Below are 20,161 nucleotides of genomic sequence, written 5' to 3' on the forward strand. Positions count from 1 at the left end.
ATTAACAACTACATAAATTTTTTTACTTATTAACAACTACATAAATTTTTTTACTTATTAACAACTACATAAATTTTTTTACTTATTAACAACTACATAAATTTTTTTACTTATTAACAACTACATAAATTTTTTTACTTATTAACAACTACATAAATTTTTTTACTTATTAACAACTACATAAACTTTTTTACTTATTAACAACTACATAAACTTTTTTACTTATTAACAACTACATAAATTTTTTTACTTATTAACAACTACATAATTTTTTTTACTTATTAACAACTACATAAACTTTTTTACTTATTAACAACTACATAAATTTTTTTACTTATTAACAACTACATAAATTTTTTTACTTATTAACAACTACATAATTTTTTTTACTTATTAACAACTACATAAATTTTTTTACTTATTAACAACTACATAAATTTTTTTACTTATTAACAACTACATAAATTTTTTTACTTATTAACAACTACATAAATTTTTTTACTTATTAACAACTACATAAACTTTTTTACTTATTAACAACTACATAAATTTTTTTAATTATTAACAACTACATAAATTTTTTTACTTATTAACAACTACATAAACTTTTTTACTTATTAACAACTACATAAATTTTTTTACTTATTAACAACTACATAAATTTTTTTACTTATTAACAACTACATAAATTTTTTTACTTATTAACAACTACATAAATTTTTTTACTTATTAACAACTACATAAATTTTTTTACTTATTAACAACTACATAAACTTTTTTACTTATTAACAACTACATGAATTTTTTACTTATTAACAACTACATAAATTTTTTTACTTATTAACAACTACATGAATTTTTTACTTACTTAAAAATACATGAATTTTCATCTAAATTTATTTTACCGATCTCACCCTTTGAACAGTTCTTCACAACAGAATTAAGAAACAAAAAAAAAATCCATATGAAGAAAGGACCTTTTGAGATGTTTGCATTCCCTTCTCTCCTGCCAGAAGTAGGAAGTGCATTACAGGTTACAGACCATTTGGGGCTGTTAACTTCTTAATTTATGTCGTTTGTATCACAAGTTTCCAAACAACTGCCTGCTTCTCTCTTCACTCTTTTTAAAACCGTGTGATGTCACGTCTGCTTTTGGAACACAGAAGGTCGAGCTGACAGAGCGCATTAGCTGACCCGAACTGAACCCTATTTCCTGCAATCCTCAACAAATAATTATACTCAGTATTTAACAAATGTATTTATTAAATTAACTACTATTTGTACCTTTTAACTGTTATCCAGAAGTTATCAAAACATATAAATTAACAGCTTGAATTACAGATAGGAATATAGAACCATAAAATCTACCAAATCAAATTATTTGGTGTCTATGGATGGTGTGTCAGTAGATATTTTATTGAGAGGAAATATTATTGCTTTCATCTACTTCGAAAAGGTTATTTTAGGAGAGGTAGAAATCTCAGAGATTATTGGATATAATTTTAACTATTATCAGTAAATTCTTAACGTTTTCCCAGATGAGCTTTTTCTTTCATTTTTTAAACTATGCTATTTGCATGCGGCTTTGCTAAGAATTTTAAAACAATAATTGACTTCCTAGCGAACATTTTAATTGACTCAAAATTCCTTTCAAATTTCGAAGGGTAAATAAATAATTAATCCTTCTCTTCCAACTATTAACAAATGATTAAAATGGCCGTCTATTTATGAAGACAACAAACTGCATTATAGTTTTATTAATTTATTTATTGCGGACTATTATCCTCATCTTTATTAGCTGTAGTTTCACAACGTTTTCGGACAACTATTCCTCTGGCCTTCGTCAGGTGGTAACTGCAACGGATAGGAACTCCGAATCTCCTACCTGCATTCTCAGCAATTACTGCCATCCATAGTTGTTGTCATCTCACCACGATTTGGCCAAGTTATCCTCTGCCCGGCTTTAGGTAGGATTGAAACCGTTATCTTCAGACATCTTAATTTTGTAATGAAATTATTTTTTGTTTAATTGGGGTTATAAAAACGTTATTTTAGATACTGTTTTGGTATTAAATTTTTTCAATGAGCGATTATTAGTAAATTTTAAAAAATCAAGTCTAAGAGATACGAGAAATACACCCAGACACATCAGAAATAGTCACACAATTTAAATTGTGTATGACATTTTGAATGTGTCATCACTTCTTTGTGTGTTTTTGAAGCATGTAGACATACAACAGTTCCCATTTTCTTTTGTAGCCCTTTTGCATTATCAAACTGCATCAGTTGAGCAGTATAGAGCAAACAATGCAGCATTCCATGGTACGGTCCTACTCTCCACATTCGCAGATGGTTGAGTCAGTACTGTGAGCTCATTCGGTTATACCAATTTTTGACTGTCCCATTTCTATTCTCAGACGGTTGAGTCTTTTCCACCGGAGTCAGGATGATTCTGAATCAGGAGGGAGAAACTCAGAAGAGAGAATTTCTATCTAAGTAGAAGGGAAGACACTTTCTAGTCGTCTAGTCCATAGCTGTATTCTGGTCTCTTCCAGAGATGCTGTTAGGGAGTCAACATGATTGAGAAAGCTATTCCTTTTCTGTCGTTGGACTGTTGGTTGTTAGACCTTTGAAGTAAATAAAAACGAGCGATGTTTTGCCATTAAATGAATATAAGCCAATAAATCGTTTTTCTTTATTAGAGAGAGAAGTAAAAGCTTTTTTGATTTTTTTATGAATCAGTATTTAATTTCCAGCAGCAGATTCCTTAGTAACTGATGTCTACTTTCGGCTATTTAATGAATCAGTATTTAATTTCCAGCAGCAGATTCCTTAGTAACTGATGTCTACTTTCGGCTATTTAATGAATCAGTATTTAATTTCCAGCAGCAGATTCCTTAGTAACTGATGTCTACTTTCGGCTATTTAATGAATCAGTATTTAATTTCCAGCAGCAGATTCCTTAGTAACTGATGTCTACTTTCGGCTATTTAATGAATCAGTATTTAATTTCCAGCAGCAGATTCCTTAGTAACTGATGTCTACTTTCGGCTATTTAATGAATCAGTATTTAATTTCCAGCAGCAGATTCCTTAGTAACTGATGTCTACTTTCGGCTATTTAATGAATCAGTATTTAATTTCCAGCAGCAGATTCCTTAGTAACTGATGTCTACTTTCGGCTATTTAATGAATCAGTATTTAATTTCCAGCAGCAGATTCCTTAGTAACTGATGTCTACTTTCGGCTATTTAATGAATCAGTATTTAATTTCCAGCAGCAGATTCCTTAGTAACTGATGTCTACTTTCGGCTATTTAATTTCCAGCAGCAAATTACTTAGTAACTGATGTCTACTTTCGGCTATTTAAGCTTCAAAATCATAATAACTTTACAGCCAATCGAGTCAATACTTTTATAGAGATGATAAATTAGTCTATAAACAAATAAGGAAGAAAGTCATATTTGATTTCACATTTTAACACTTGTTTTACATTCTGGTATATGTTGGATGATGTATGAAAAAATCACATTGACACAACCGTCCTCATTAGATCACCAAAGTTAAGTAACGTTGAGTCTGGTCAATAACTGACAAGCGATCATTTGAGAATACCAGCCACTGTATGTAGGACGACGTCGACACCTCCTTGCAAGAATTATAAAAACCTAACGTCGTTATATTCTCTGACCAGGATATATATGCGACTTGGGATTATTTGTAAATTTAATATTTCTTTGACAATTTTTCAGTTAGAGGAAGTCGGTTCAATCCGCCTAAGGTCAATGCCGTGCAAAATAAAAATGTGTTGGATAATGTTTAGAAATAGATTTCCAAATAGAGTGAGACTAGAAATATTGCTCAATTTTTTTTTTTTTTTTGGTCCCCTGACAAAAGGAGGGTGGACCTGTAAATTCACACTTGTCCGTTTGCACTTTTCTCAATAACTACGCCTTGGAATTTTTGGAAATTGCACAAACATTAAACATGATGTAAGTAAAAAAGTAACAGAACGGATTTTCCTGGAAAACTCCGGTTGATCCCCTAGGTTAAAATGGCTAAAATTGACACTTTTGTGCTCAATTAAAAAAATAATTATTGATGCTTTGGATTTTTATAAAACTTTCTCAAAAGTTGTAACTAACTGATTTCTATATAATTTTGTGTGTCTATACTTCACAATAATGCTTGGGTGTGCCCCAGGAGCTGTTTTAGGGCTAATAAAAACATTCCATTTTGGGACTATTTTATCATATTTGTCCAAAATATTTTTGTGTATGTCTATTTAGCAGTTTTGCATGGTGCTGAACTAAAATTTAAATATGTTTAGGCCCTGGGGACTTTTGGGACTAAATGGGGGGTGGTCAATGATATACTTAGATATTTCTTTTTTTTTGCGTAGTGCAGAACTCAAATTTACATATTTTAAGGCCTAAAACTGCACCGTTTGTTCATTTTCACCAGGATTTGACGACCCATGGGGATTTTGGGACTAAATCGGGGGGGGGGGGCTGAACGTAGTAATTTTTTCATGCCCCGTTCACTGTGCACTCACATGGGACCATGCATGCTTCACTTGTTTTTGTTTTTTGTTTCAATCCAATAAGGAGGAAGAAATGAATGAAGAAACCCATTTAAATTATTTTGTAAAGTTAACATTCGTAAAAACCATTTTATTTTCTTCCATCTTGAATGTTAGAAGTCATAAACTAAAATATGTTAATTTTGAGAGAAAAAAATTCTTAATACGAAAATAATGACAGCTGTCACAACAGTGAAACAAATCTTTAATAAAGTTACACGATTTAATAACAAGTTTAAAACAAAAAAAAAAATAAAATCAACAAAACGTGTGAAAATATTTGACAATTTATGAAAAATATGATTTTCAAATAAAAAAAAAATGTTATTTCTTTCGATTGAATCAATTTCCAAGAAAACTAAAATAATTTTGAACTTCTGTTATATAAGGCTTTCAAAACCAAGATGAATAACGAGTCAGAGATACCATAAGATCTGATTGGTTAAGCTAAAGATTTGTGGGAGTAAGTACGTTTAAAATAGACTTAAGTAACAGTCGGTGTCAAGCAGCGATGGTAAATAGAAGCGATCTGAGGTCTTTATCCTCTAACAAACCTAGAAGGAAAGTTTAATAGAAGATTTCAGGAAGTCTATATTTAGACTAATCAATGCCCAGAAAAATAGGTATGTTATTTTCTCTTTTTTGCTTAACGGGATATCAACCCTTTCCGGGTTATTTAATGTGGAATCCAGTAATTTTAGAAAAGGTTTAAATTCTTCAAGTTCTTTATATCTTCAAATGTTTATTCATGCAGTTTGGCTTGGTTGTTTTGTATACAAAAAGAAGGCTGCTTTTGTTTTTGATTTGACGAAACATGATTGAGTTTTGCAAAGGTAAAGAAAAAAAAAACATTTGTGTCAATGTTTGATGCATTGTTGGCCAGTATCTTCAGACAGCCTGATCTAGTAGCACTAGATGCCCTAACATGTATTACCATCCGGGCCAAAGTTGATCTGAGAGTAATGGTAACAAAGAGAATACAAAATCGATTTTCCATAAAACTTTCATCTTATTGATCTCTTTTTCAATTTCAATTCTTTTATCATGTTTTTATATCTCGAAAATAAATCGAATGCCAATTAAATACTTATTCATTATGACTCCAACTCGACTTTCTTGTCTTCCTCTCGCTGTGTTTCTATACCCTTATAAGGCCTCTTACATCTAGAAATTATGAAGAATCTTATTTGAGTCTATCGTAAGTTAATTAAAGATCTAAGATTAGAAATCCGGTCACTTAGGTTTACATTTGTCTTCATTCAATTTTAGATCATAATTTGGAGTTTAACATCTAGTTCTCACCAAGTAAAACGGCCTTAATTTCGATCTCAGCATCTTATGATTTAAAACGTCAGAAATATTAAGTGGTGAGCTACCGAATAATTGTAATCTTGATTAGGATCTATAATGTTAAAATACAATCGATTTGATTATTTTTTTTCTTTTTGTTATCTGGTGACGTCCATGTGTGTAAACTGTCTCTTAAATTTTGTATAGCCTATTGCCAAGTTTAATGGGGATATGAATGGATGGAAATATTTAATGCTACTAAGACAAAACTACTTTTCTTTAACAAGTATAAGAAATCTCTTCAACCACCGATTGCCACGGCAAATAGCATTCTACCTGGAAGGCTAACATTTGAATTCCTCCACTTAACGTTCACAGGTAGCATGAATTGGAGCAAATATACAGAAGATACTGCCACAACTGTCGCAAAGAAAACAGGATTTTTCTAGCATGCAAGACAAACTCTCATATCTACTAGTATCCTATACCTCTACAGAGTCATCATCTGCCCATGCATGGAGGATTATTGTCACATCTAGGCTGGTGCATCAACCACAAGTTTCTCCCTCTTAGATAATGCCCCTCCCTCCAAAAATGTAATCTAATCGGACCCTCACTGCCTATGAAGTTCCAGCCCCTGTCCCATCACTACAATGTTACATTGCTGTGCTTGTTTTACAATGAAATATGATTTTACGAACTTCTGCTCTAGCAGCCTCCCTTCACTAAGTATATTTTGCATATGAACGGTTTGCAGATTAACGTTTTATAATTGTGTATTTTGAAAAAAAAGCTTTTCAATGATTGAATCCATTTAATCCATAGATGTACTACGATAAGATAAGACTGGACCTGAGAGTAATGTCACCTAAAAGTGTTACCCTACAAAGTTCTGAAATTGAAGTCTTACCACATCTAGGACTAATTCAAATTGGGTAAATTCTGTTACACACATGTGTAATCGTCATAATTTATCTCCCTTTATTAAAACTCTTCACTGACGTCACTTCAGAAATAGAAACTAGGTTTCATCATCTCATAACGGATGGCGGCAGTTCAAAATCATGAAGTAAATACCATGAGGTTTCTCTTAATTCATAACTTCTGCATCGTCTCTCTCTCTCTATATATATAAAGATTTTTGAAAATTTTAAAGACATTCCAATTAAATCTTTCGAGAACTTGGCACTTGATAGGAACAAATAGATTCACACACAAGGAGGAAATAAAGACTTTTGAAGAAAATCGTATCAATAAAAGAAGAACAGTTAAGGACCAAAATACATGCCAGAAAAAACACCAACCATCTCTGACAGTTTATCACTCATGCCCGATTTGTGGTCTTGTTTGGAGATCACTTGCTGGACTTAATTGTCATCTCTGATATAAACATCCGAGAGAGGGCGGGGGAGATAGATAGAAATATATATTCACTCACACACACACACACACACACACACACACACACACCAAAATTAACGTCTTGTTTAACAAATTTCAAACAAGAGTGACAAGTCCTTAAACACAAACATCTAATCATGAAGCGTAAACAAAGTAGTAAATGATTATTTTAAATTGGAAAATCACTTTTCCTGAATCATAGAAAGCGATGGCTCTTGTTAAATATCTACAACGTACAGCAGCGTTGTCTAAACAAAGCCATTTAATTAAAAGGGGAAATTGATGTAGAAACAATATGCCATATAAAGCTACATCATGTTGATCTCAGTAGTTTTAATAGATAAACTAATGACTTTGCTTTACAGTCCAATCATATCTAGGCGAAGAATGGGAATAAAAAAAACTTTTGCAATTGAAAATAGAAAATTGACCGGAAATATTGTAGACAAGAACAAAGTTGAATTCTAACTTTCATAAATAGCATCATTATTTTGTTTCTGAATTTTTTTTTAGATTAGGATTGATAATTCATATTATTTGGGGTATTCGGACTACTGTTCTCATCTTGGGTGCTATTCCCACAACGTTTCGATCGATGTAATCTCCAACCTTCATCCAGTGTATCTTCTATCTGTGCCCAAGGACGAGAGTGGATAAAGTATTTGGTAAAATTAAGTTGTAAATTACACTCTTCTGGAGGTTAAAGGATCGATCTTTAGTGAAGGCGACAATCAAAATACAATTGTGAACTACTTAGGACTACTAAACAGTCATGGCTACTGAAAGTAGAGCATGTTACCTTGCTGGATTAGATAAAGGGCTCCGTTCGAAATTCTGTGCCGATTCCAGAGTTCAGCAAGATACGCCTAAAGAAGGTCGGAGGTTACATCGACTGAAACATTTGTTTTATAGAATTAAGTAATTGCAAATTTTAATTATTTTAATTCTATATTGATTTCTAAAGCAGTTTTATGGTAGTAAACGTTGGGAAGGAAAGGAAATATAAAATTATCGTTCTTATATATTGTTTGGTTGTAAGAGAGCGAATAATGACAGTAAACGAGATAAAGATGAAGCAAAGAAAAGATTTTGGTGAAAAAAGTATTGAATTCATAAAAATATAGAGAGGGTGTAACTACTCATCATTGTCTTTTTTTCTGCTTACTTTACTTTCAAATTGTACCAACTACTCTAAATCTGTTTCGAAATTTTGAGATGAGGACACATTATTTGTATTTTGGATTCTTTGGACTACTGTTCTCATCCTTGTTTTCACAACGTTTCGGTCGATGTAACCTCCAAAATTTGTGTCAAACTCAATAATCTGAACGGAATTTCGAATGAAACCCTTTATTTAACCCATGCGAGCAGCATGCTCTCATTTTGTTAGCTATGACTTGGTAGAAGTCCTAAGTAATTCGCATTGAGGACTGAAACTTTAAACTTTAAAAGAGTAACTTACAACTGAATTTTACCAAGTACTTTATCCACTGTACCACGATTACTTGGAAGTAGTGAATATTCTATTTATTGATGCCTGATAGAAGTTGGTTGGGTGCTTCCAATTTTTTTAACACTCTTAACCATACGCAGGTTATTCATGAAAATAAGCTTCCAATGTTTGACTCTTTTCTACATTAAAGGCTGTAGACTTGGTGTTGAATCGGTTGGGATCGGTCTATCCATTTTGTATTGGAATTAAAATTGTAGTGAAAGGAAGAATTAATAAAGGACCAAGATACCTTTACCACATTATTATTCTCACAATACATGTTTTTACACATTGCATTCATACCATAAGCTTCAGAGATGACCATCTTGTCTCCATATTAATTTTCACAGATTAAAAATTGTTTAATATTCAGCTTTCGTTTTCAAATCTGTAATGAGATCCCCCCCCCCGCCTAAGAGTTTGAATAGATATTGACGCTACTAATTGGGACAAACATTGCCTGATGTTAAGTTTGAAATTTAGTGAAAAAAGCTTTGATAGAATTCGAGTACAATTTTATAAGTTGTGGGTTGAGTAGAAAACTAAACAAGTTATTTATGGGTTGGTTCAGGTATGAAAACAAACTAATTAGAAATGCTACAAGCAAAACAGTCAGAGCAAATTTTGTGATCGTATAGTAAAATAATCTTCAGCAGTTGTTCTCACTATAGAGGTTAAAAACTCCTATGATACATAAAACTAAGAAAACATAATAACAGCAAATAAAGTATACAGTGAAAATTCCTTTTGAGTATTTCGAGTCTTCCATTATAAAACAGCTTATAAAGGAAAAAATACTTCCAAAAATGCTAAGTTGCCCAATTGAAGAATAAATGAGTGTTTTTTTGTTTTTTTGTTGTTTTTTTTAGTTTGTGTCTGGATCATTTCTGGGCTGATAACCTTTGCTTCTGTTGGACTGAGATATGGTTGTTTGAAATTCTAAGAGGAATCGGTAAACGCCAATTGGGCTTTAAGGCATTTAGTATGCCAGAATGCACACACCTCTTGTGCACTAGCTTTTCAATCCCCACTTTCCGATCTTGTCACAGCTTCCTGTGGAATAAAATGTAAAACACTTCTAAGATTTCTCTAGCATCATCTAATATATAATAGACTACAAAGATACCCGGTGTTGCCCAGAGTCATATAAAACTAAATAGAATTAATGCGTGTAGTCATCATCATCATCATCACGCAGTCCTTCATAACTGAAGATGACAAGTCAGGGTCTCGGTGCTTTATACTCTGGTGTTTTAGCTTCCCACGCTCAGTGTGGAAAGTCTACCTACAAGTAGTGCATGAGTAGTTACCATGGTTCTGTCTTTGGAAATATTTTTGTTCAGACCTGGCCTTTATTTTTGCCTCTGTTTCTGCCTTTCCTTTATGAAGACTACTGCAACAGAAACTTCAATCTGCTGCTAGTTCTTCCCAATTTTTGTGTTCATATACATTGCCTTTAGGTGGCGCTTTATCATATCCTTGTAGCGAAGTTTCTGCCCACCAATTTTTCTGTACCCATTTTCCAATTCTCCATGCAATAATATTTTTGGGATGTGATTGCTTTCCATTCTGGCCACATGTCCAGTCCATCGCAGTTGTGTGGTGGCAAGTACGGCTTCTATGCTGTCCATGTTGTTCCTTTGAGTATTTCAACATTTGGTATAAGATCGTTACATTTAAGTTTCATTATTTTCCTTAAGTGTATTGCTTCCAACCTCTTTATGTGGTCCCTGCACAGTGTGTAGTTTCTGTTTAATATAGTAGAGCAGATAATACCATTGCTTTTTAAACTTTGCATTTTGTTTCTAGTCTCATGCCGTTCCTTGTGTGTAGTATCTTTATATTAAAACTTCTATCTCTCACCCCTCTCTCTCTCCAGCCGTGTCTTTATCTTTCCCTCTCTCCCATTTTCCACCCTTCTAAACCATTTCTTTTTCCTCATCTCAACTCATTCCCCTCTCTTGTTGTAATGTGCCGATTCCGTTCCTCCACCATCACAATAAGATGAAGTGAAATTTTATTGACAATGAAAATAGTCCAAAGAGATAAAATGTTATATCGTAATTTACATTTATTGATCCTGGACAATTCCAAGTAGTACCACATATAATACAGTAATGTTAATAAAAACGATTGTATTGCTCCCTGAGAACACCAAGCAGAACAAAAGTTTCTTTTACCTTCCTCCACTCCTCCTCACTTACCAAATATAAGACAATGTTATTAAGAAGGGCTAATACAGGGTGACCCAAACAAAGCGGGCCCAACTTTAATTAGGCACCGTTTCTTAGTGTTTTGTCTGTATGAAATGAAACTTTGGTCATAACTAGTTTATTATATTCAAAACATCACATCAAAACACTAGGGTCTTTGGCTTTTTTTCTCCGTTGACTGTAAAATGCTCAGAAAAACAATTGAATGTCCTGTTTTTTAGGGGTCACCCTGTATTAGGTTGGGGCAAAAAAATAATGTTTTTTGAAGTTTAACTACACATTACAATATTACAAATGTGAGCATGAAAAGTAATATGGTTAAGCTTAAACATGGAAAAGTAAAGGACTAGTTGTTAAAACTGGAAAAGAAAAGAACAATATATTCTAGTAAAAAATATAAATTTATAACTTAAAATATTCCAGCATTAAGAATTGATTATATAACGTTATAAATTGAATTAAAATATTGCAGCATTAAGGAGTTTTTTTAAGTTATAAATTTATTATATTTTTTAATAGAATATCTTATCCTTTTCTTTTCCAGTTTTAACAACTAGTCATTTACTTTTCCATGTTTAAGCTTAACCATATTACTTTTCATGCTCGCATTTTTCTATTGTAATCCATGATTTTCCAGGCTTCCAGTAAATTCACTTGTTCTTTGTTTAATTTCAGTCTTATTTTTTTGCCCCCATAAACCTAACATACACATATGTAATAAGAATGTATGGCACTCGTCTGGTTTCAATACCCCCTAATTATCTCCCTTTTGTGCTTTCACTCTCTCTCTCTGTTTCACTTGTTACTTCTCTTTTCACGAGAGCGGTGAATTGGTAGCAACAGTAGTCGTTGAAGCGACGTGGTTGCTATGGAAACCAGTCATAAAAACGTCGCTCACCTTACGTTTTTTACGATTTTGAACACCTGTAAATTCATCATAACTTTTGTTTTACTGAACGAAAATTAATTTTTTTTTCACAGAATAGCTGAGAAGGTGATCTATAAACTGTAATAATTGTTTGAAATGTGGTCGAAAAACGAGTGAGCGGTGAACCTTTAAAGCAATTCTAAAGGACTAAAACTGCCACTTAACCATGCATTCCAACACAGTAGAGAATGATAATAAAAACGACATTATTTTTGCACCAACCTAATAGTAAAACATATTTATGATGAAATCTAAGACAAAAATATATGAATCAATAAGTTACCCATGATAAAAAAAAAAAAATTGAAGAATCGAAGACTTATTGCACGCATTTGTTCACACATTATGAATGTATTCAAAACATCCTCTGAAAGCACATCTGCATACAAGCACACAAACTGACACACAAACACAGAATGAAGCAGTAACTGATTAGAAAGAACAGGTTTGCAGATAGAAAAACTCCTGATTTTTTTTTCATCACTTCCATTTTTTTTTTAATTTGTTTTATCATAAGAATTCGAGATGCAAATTAAATAAAGATTTCCTATCTTGTTCTCTAATATTCATCTTCAGTTCCTCCATTGCCTGCCGGCTTCAATGTATGCCAAGAATGCAAAATAAGGAACTAATGAAAAGAATTCTTCTGCATAGCACCCGGGTTTGTCGAAAGTGGGGGAAAAAGAGCTAAAAAAGAGATAGAGGGAGGAAAAAAGAGATAGGGGGAAGGGAAAAAGAGGGAAAAAGATAAAGAAAAATATGATAAAGGAAAAAAGAAAATTAAGAAAAGCAGGAAAAAGGGCAAAAATTAAAATTAAAAGCAAAGTGAATTAAAAAGGAAATAAAGCAGAAGAAAAAAAAATGAAAAGAAATGGAACAAATGTTATTTATTCACAAAAAAAAAAACAGTATTTTAAATAAAAAAAAATTTACTAATTTTCATTCACGACAAAAAAAAAAAAAAAAAAAAAAAAAAACGACTAGTCGGCTCTAAACGGCGTTATCCGGAAATGTAACGATGTTTTGTTTTTTTCTGGGGAAAGTACGACATGTAAGCGGTGAAACAAATTACAGCATGTAAAACTATAACTAATAATAAAAGCATGAATCTTACGCTTAATTCCAGACTTTAGACTTATTTCATCGATCCAGTTTCGAGTGTTTTAGATTAACCTCAGCCCCAGCACTAAAATTGACAGTATTGTTTCACACTGTTCCGACTTTATCAAGAGCAGGGGAGTCACTCAACTACATCCCATCAAATATCAGACCCATAGGGGCGGAGATCCTCATATACTACTGTGTCGGGTATCGACTAAAGTGCTCATATACCCGTTAGAGCTTCTGTGCATAAAGAATGAAGCAAAAATGACAGTTTATCTAAGCAGTTTAGTACAACGCACAAAGTTTAATCAAAGAAAAAAAAATGGGAAGGAGGACACAAAATCCACAGAATTGAGTTTTATCATATTTTTAGTGCTTGTCTTTATTATTTATTTATTATTTTTTTTTTTTAGAAAAATCAACAACTCAACGGTGCTGCGAGAAAAATTATATAATTTTTAAAAAAAAGTTGGATTCGTGTAAGCATTCGAACGACATTGTAAATTCCGACCTGTTCAGTTCGATTCTCAAAACACGACTTTTTCCATCTCGACTTCAGGTTTTTTATTATTTCATTTTAGGTATAAAACCTCATTCATATGCAACCGAATGCATACTAAACTACAAATGATATCGAAAGAAAGAAAGGCAGATATGATAGAAGAAAGTCTTCCAAGATTCTCAGTACCAGGAAGGTCCATCGGGGATTAAAGTTCACAAGACATTGGAAACTGACAGTCAATGACTTTCTCAGTCAGAAAGATTTCTCGTTGAACCCAGTATAGATATGAAGAGGAATGAACAACACGTGGATCGACCGTAGTGCATAAATAAGTTAATTTGCATAAATAAGTTAATTTGCATAAATAAGTTCATTTGCATAAATAAGTTCATTTGCATAAATAAGTTCATTTCAAAGTCATTTAAACTCGATTAATAAGCATCGAATATAATACAAGATTTTATTTTGTTTTTAAAAGAGATTTTAGAGACATATAGAACGAGGAGCAATGAGACAGCAACCTGTTTTATTGGGTAAGTCCAGGTAGAGGACATTAATCAATATAGAAAATTCATAGGAAGTATGAGGCTTTATGCTTCTTTGAGTAAATCCAGTTCACAGTATAAAATCAGTCCAACAGAGTTCTTACTCGTAGTTCAAAACAAAATAAAAAGTTCAACAATCTCGAATGTTTGATGGCATGGTAGGAAGTCGCATTTATCAGCTCAGGTCGTAATAAATTCATTCCTTTAATTCCATTCAGATTGAAATATTGTTCCATATCTCTTTCCCTCCTCTTTTCGTGTTCTCAGTACTCCCACTTGATGGCCTTGTACCATCCAGTTAGGAAGTCACCCTCTTCACGATAACATAAATGGTTGTTCTGGTTTACCCATGTCATCAGCTTGTGCAGAGTTTTTCTTTTTGTCTCTTTCATTCTCGCACACAACTTTTCGTTCACCTTCCAGCGTCCAATGACAGCAAAAAAGTGTCTCGTCCAGACAGCACGTGTCGTTGTCCATGGCATGGGGGTCGGCTACTTACGCATGTATATCAAACAAATAAAGGTTGTTGATTGACTAATTCTGATTCTCTTTTGGCTTATGTGATGAGATTACCTTGTCTTATGGCGACGTTTTATGGACGTTGCCCATCACAGGAACGTCACAGACTTCACTCAATATATTACAATGAGACAATGCGATAAAGTGCAATAAATATCGTGGCACTATCAAAGTATTTATTAACATCCTTATAAACGCAAGTTTGACACAAGGTGAGTTTAAATGTGGTGGGTCACTATTATGACACGACCATAAAAAACAAAAGACCTCAGTTCCTTATCAACACTGCACAAGCAACAAGTATGAACCCATGATTTTCTCCTTTTATGCAATAAAGAAAGTGCTGCATATGTTACATGACAAGGGAGAGAAAACAACAGAGGTTTTGATTGCTTGAATTACATCATGGAATAAAATAAAGATATGTTTGAAATAGTTAGACTATAGCAGTTAGTGACAAGCAGTAGTAGTGTACAGGGGCGGGGGAGGTTAACTAAGGTCTGACGACCAGCCAAGTAAAGAAAAGTTAATGGAAAGTTCTTAGACATCAATTCTGCAACTAGTAAGCTGGAGAGGATAAATAAATTAGCATTGTAAATACTGTGTGGGTTTCCTGAATGAATTTCAATATGGCTATCACTAGACGTTGATGAAAAAATATTTAACTGGTATTTTCTTAAAGCTCCAGTGGATTCTGCTTAGTGATTTCCTGTCTGTGACATCACTTCTAAGTCTTGGGACTTCCACTTGGAAAATTCCACTACCTAATGGTTAAACTTATATGGATTTTTTTTTTTTTTTTTTTTTTTTTTTTTTTTTTACACAAGAGCCTCTTATCTTGCTACTTCTGAATTTTCATTTTATTCTGATATTAAAACCTCTTTAGGCTGCGAAACAACACCATAAAATGAATTAAGTAATATTTCCATTGAAAAAATAAATGTCATTGATTAAAAGCAACTACGTTGGTGATTAGCATCTGTGCATATTAATTTTTCATTATAAAAACTGTATAAATAAATCTTATAAAAATTTTAATAAAATATTTTGTTTTCATTTTGAGCCTCCTTTTTCACATGTTTTAAATAGTTTAATTATTTATAGTTAGAAATTTATTTTATATGTATAAAAGAAAAAAATCTTCCAAATTAAAATAAAATAACAAGGTTTTGGCATTTTTAAGATGAGAAGTGATTAATTTTATTATTCGAGCTACTGGTTTCATCTTGGATGTTATTCTCGCAACGTTTCGACTGATGTAACCTCTACTTTTCTTCGGAGGTATCTTGATCAACTCGGAAATCATGGCTGATGAAACGAGAACAACCTCTCTCCGATGAATTAAATAAAAAGGTTCGGCTCAAAATTCCATATAGATTGCAGAGTTTGAAAACATTTGACAAGACCCACCTGAAAAAGTTAGGTTATATCAGCCGAAACGTAAAAACAACATCCAATATAAGAACGGTAGTTCAGATAATCCAAATATAACTACCTCTTCTAAATTAAGTGGTATTCAATCGAGACTTTAAACAAAAACTAGCAGCAAACACCAGACTAGCCACAAGCACTATCAGCAATTTCCCTTACTCTCTAGCTGTTCATAAAGCTGAGCGAACATTCCATGAACAAAGTTTATTTCCTAGAACTGCTCAATACTATGAAGCTGCTTCCCAACATGGTCGTTTTCAAGTCCAACATAAACAGGTTCTTAATGATCCATCCTCTAAAATAAATTAATTTATTCAATTTCGATCATCACGGTACCCATTAATCCTTATTCTTGAGTGGCCTTTGGGCTTTGATAAGCGGTGACTATATAGTAAAAAAAAAAGAAAGAAAGAAAGAAACTTAGTGATCTGATCAACTTCGAAGATCAAAGTTGAGGACAATACTAAGTGAGATGGATCATTCCTTAGATATAACTAGTAATACAGATGCAATGTTTGCATCTATAAGTGACATTCATTTTCAAAGTAGGTTTTTACTGCAATTGACTTTAGGTAGGTTTTTAGTAATGCTACAACACTAAGATTTTTTGTAAGATAGAAAAAATAATTTATTCAATCTTAAACCATTAATAATCCAAAATAACAAAGCAAATGGGAAAGAGAGAGTTGGTAGAGAGAGGTAGATAAAGACAGGTGTTACATGATAAGGGCTGTCCCCTGTTCATGTAAGTATAAAAATAGAGAGATTAGTTAAAATGAAAATAAGAGAAAGCAGAAATCGAACCCTGGACATAAGTTTTAAAGAACAATAGGTTTAAATGGAATGTCCAGTAAATTGTTAATTCGGATGAAATAAATAATAAATAAACTATTCAATTGTTAAAAGAATGTGGATAATAAAATATGGGTTAAATAAATTAGATATGTAGGTTGAATTCCTTTGTGGAAACAACACAAGAAAAAATAGGTTATTGGGAAATCAATGTCGGAAACGTGCAAAGTCGCGCATGTTGAAACACGTGAATTTTGCTCACGTGGCCGGGATGCATGGATTTCTCAATATAGGAAGTGAGACAGTCAGGAGAGACGGTCAGTGAGAAAACTCAGAGACAGGCAGACGTCTGAAGCGAGACGTCACTTCAGAAACTAAAATGTGAAACTTTGAATTCTTGATGAGGAAACCACGACCGGTCGTGAAGAAATAAAATTCATCATGTGTTTTGTGATAAAGCTCATCTTTGTGTTTGTGATTTCTACAAAAAGGTAAATTGTATTGTTATTATATGTCTGTGTTATAAAATGTCATTACATACACATCTCTCTCTCTAAGATACAACATCATATGTAATAAGACAAGAACTCTCACTAAGACTCATATCTTTACTAATAAGAACTCACGTAACATACGCGCACAAGTGGTATCGTCTAATACTAATAATAATAACAATATAGCACAGGTACAGAGAGAGATAGAGAAAGATAGAGTGAGAGGTAGATAGATAGAGAGAGAAACAGAAAACAATGTGTAAAAAGAAAGGTGAATTTTTAATTTTAAGCAGGTTCAAAGTTTTCAAATGAAATATTGATTTATTAGTAAGACTTTCTGGAAATTCTACAGTTACTTTCTTCGACCCTTTGCATAAGCTACTACATATAAGTAATGAATACGTATCACGCAGTGAGCAAGTGCGGTCTATGTACATCAATCAGGTCTACAAATAAATAAGTTGTCACATATTAATTACTGCGCCTCCCCTTTGTATTTTTGTACATTCTCTAACGAACTACAAACAGGATTTAATGTAGACGAGCAGAAAAATCCTTTCATTATTTCATGCATAACTGAAACCTCACTAGAGATCTACACGCAAAAAATTAGTAAGCATAAAATATAGTAAAGGCAGTTTGTATTTAGTTGCTTCATCACGAGAGCAAATTAAGCACAAGGCCGTTTTTTAATGTGGAGAAGGAGGGGTGAGGAGTAGACCAGCTCCTTCAAGGGAGAACTGGATAGTGACAATTGGTATGAAAGGTTTCCCCTACATTGACCAAAACTGATTGCTACAAGAGCAATGATTTGATATGTGGGGGAAACCGCACATATAACTTTTAGTGCAGCATCTTCAGAACAGATGCTACAATTTAATCTTTGAGGTATTAAATCCTTTATTCAGACTAAAATTACAATGTAAGTTCAAACTGAACAAAAAAACTTAGCCACAAGGCTAACTCAAAAGGGGGGATTGGGGGTCGTTGGTCATCCTTGTCACTCCAGAACTAAACAAAAGTTTCTCTTAGCTAGTATCTTCTTTCACCATAATACCACATTCACCCTTTTATACTGGGGGACATTAAAGAGTACAGTTGTTTAGGGAAAAGTGGGGTCATTAAATAAAAGCAGTTGGTGAGACATGGTGATTTACCTGAAAAAAAAAAAAATGAATAAAAAGTGAAAACTTCTAGGAAATTATGAAACAACCTACCTCTCTGTCGGTGGTTGGTTTTTGAACTGAGTTAATATTTTAAATGTTCTATACCACTCATGGTTATCAATACTTTCTTTTTGGTTCACCCCAAACAAGGTATATTGTCAGTGACACGTAAGGAACTACAGTGCAAAGGACCAGATTTATAGGGATAATGTGTGTAGGGAGTTGAGTATCAAAATGTTTGTTCACGTTACATTTAAATTTTTGCATGTTGGTACTGCCTGGAAAACTGGAAGTAGAAAGCGAATTCTAAAGATAAACAGTTTGAGAAAATAAACTATTAGAGAAAAACTTCCGGCATCAAGAGATCTCTATATTGAAAGGGTGGAATTTGGCTGTTAGTGTAATAACGCCAGAGAGACGTATGTAGCAGCAGTAGCAGCTCACATATGCAAATGACCAAGCCATGGCGCGAGTTAATGTCACAGTGAAGGAAGAGAAGGAAAAGAAAAGCAGAAAGAGATTTGAAACTGTGTATTTAACAACAGCGAGGCAAAGCACATGTCAGCGAGAGAGATTTGAAAATCCTGAGTGGCAGCGACTGAATTTGAACAGACATGTCAATGCAGAAATAGAAAAAAGCATGCATTCAACCCATTAGAATTTTGTTAACCATATGGTGAACAAAGATTTGTAAAACCAAGATGCAGGTGTAGTTTGGAAAGTACCATAAATAAATGTCTTCTATTTTGACTAAAACAAATAAAGCCGAGTTGAACTTCTTTCTTTTTTTTTTTTTTGTTCCTTTGCAACTGTCTCTGCATGCAACGTGTGAAAATGTAACAGACACGTTACATTAGGTGGATCAAAGTTTTTTGTTGAGGAGATAGACGTACCACAAGTTCATTGGAGCAAATTCTGTGGAAATAGTTGTACAAGAAGCACAGGGATACAATACTGACAATCCAGTAGAAACTGATGCTATCGTTTTGCAGACAGTGCAGATTCATTCCAATGTAGATACCATCCACAATGATTAAATTTGAGAATCCAAATAAAACCACTAGAATGACCACAGAAACGAATACATAAACAATAGAGTTTATAATAAAAAACAAAAATATAAGATTTTGGTCAAATCTTTGAAAACTCCTATTAAAAATATGTGCCAAACTACACACTAACACATCGACTTCAGACGTACATCAACCGTCATAAATACCGGACATACTTACTTACTCACACTCTCTCTCTCTTTCTCTTTCTCTTTCTCTCTCTCTCTCTCTCTCTCTCTCTCTCTATGAGGATTGTATTACACCAAAATATTGAAAAAAAATTACAAAAAATAAGAAAGAAAAAAAAAGATTATTTTAATCCTTTAATAAAATCTTTAATAATTTTTTTTTTTTTTTTTTTTTGGTTTTGTAATATTTTCAAATTAAAAACAAATGTTTACTTACCAACAAATATCAACAGAAGATGAATGTGCTTTATATCCATACTATGTCCAACTTATGAATTCAATTTATGAACGTGGTCTTTGGCTCTGGTGATGCATGCAACTGATCACGTGATCGTACAACTATAACAATTTCGACAATGCCTATTCGTTGCTGTTTTCATTTACAATCTGAAAAAAAAAAATGTTTCATTAGTAACAAATAACTGATCAAGTATAAAATTATGTTACATAATTTTTTAGATGC

General features: G+C 32.9%; 1 protein-coding gene across 1 annotated transcript in view; it reads right to left on the reverse strand.

Annotated features, from left to right (window-relative positions):
* Positions 1 to 20,161, reverse strand: part of LOC145291908 (calmodulin-binding transcription activator 2-like) — a 2,646,613-nt gene that overhangs the window by 1,878,231 nt on the left and 748,221 nt on the right. The window contains exon 3 of the mRNA XM_080137770.1: positions 19,916 to 20,085. The gene's annotated coding sequence lies outside the window, so the exon portion shown is untranslated. The remainder of the gene's footprint in view (positions 1 to 19,915; positions 20,086 to 20,161) is intronic.

Source organism: Euprymna scolopes, chromosome 2 (assembly GCF_053919585.1).
Source record: "Euprymna scolopes isolate OS-2025 chromosome 2, ASM5391958v1, whole genome shotgun sequence".
In the NCBI taxonomy this organism is placed as follows: Eukaryota; Metazoa; Mollusca; class Cephalopoda; order Sepiida; family Sepiolidae; genus Euprymna; species Euprymna scolopes.